The sequence below is a fragment of the Macroventuria anomochaeta genome (genome assembly GCF_010093625.1).
Source record: "Macroventuria anomochaeta strain CBS 525.71 unplaced genomic scaffold BU25scaffold_65, whole genome shotgun sequence".
In the NCBI taxonomy this organism is placed as follows: Eukaryota; Fungi; Ascomycota; class Dothideomycetes; order Pleosporales; family Didymellaceae; genus Macroventuria; species Macroventuria anomochaeta.
Genome location: NW_022985426.1, coordinates 22,326 through 23,167, shown reverse-complemented (window position 1 = coordinate 23,167; position 842 = coordinate 22,326).

Sequence of the window (842 nt, the reverse complement as noted above, 5' to 3'; positions counted from 1 at the left end):
ATTTTTCTTCGGCACTCTCTTTGTCAAACAACCTGCAAGAAGACCTCATCAAAGCTTATGCAAAGGACCCTTTTTGCAAGACAGCTCTGGATACTCTACTCCCTCTGGAAGACACTGCCACCAAACCTGACAACTTGAAGCATTACACAGCTTCTTCTGGACTCCTGTTTTTCAAAGATAAGATTCATGTCCCTAGAGACAAGTCTATCCAGCAGGCACTCCTTCAGTACTACCATGACCATCCTATGTCTGGACATTTTGGTTTTGACAAAACCTTTGAACTCATCACTAGGAGTTTCTTCTGGCCTAACTTGAGGACAATCCTGCAAGACTACATCTCTGCTTGTCCTTCCTGTTGTCAGAACAAGCCTTCTAGACACCTACCTTATGGCAAACTCCAACCTCTTCCCATCCCAGACAGACCCTGGCAGTCTATCTCTTTGGACTACATTGTCAAACTTCCTCCTAGCATGGATGTCTTCTCTTTAGAGCCTTTGGACACTATTCTAGTAGTAGTGGACAGATTCTCTAAGATGGCTCACTTCATCCCTTGCAAGGACAGACCAACACGGTCGACATCTCTATTGTTCCCCAGGCCTCCTGGCATCCCAAATCCATCAGAATCCATCTCAGCACACTCCCAAGAGCCATTCCCTCCATTTTCAGACCCTCCAGCCTTCTGGTTGTGGAGTGCAGCCCAGGTGCAGTCCTGCTGGCTGTTCTGCCCCTCAATTGCAGAATTTTCCGGTCAGATCCTCTGCAAACAGCCTGCAACACCACCATTTGGCCCTCCCAGGCCTCCCCCAGGCCCTGCACCATCAATATTTCATCAGCATCCATCT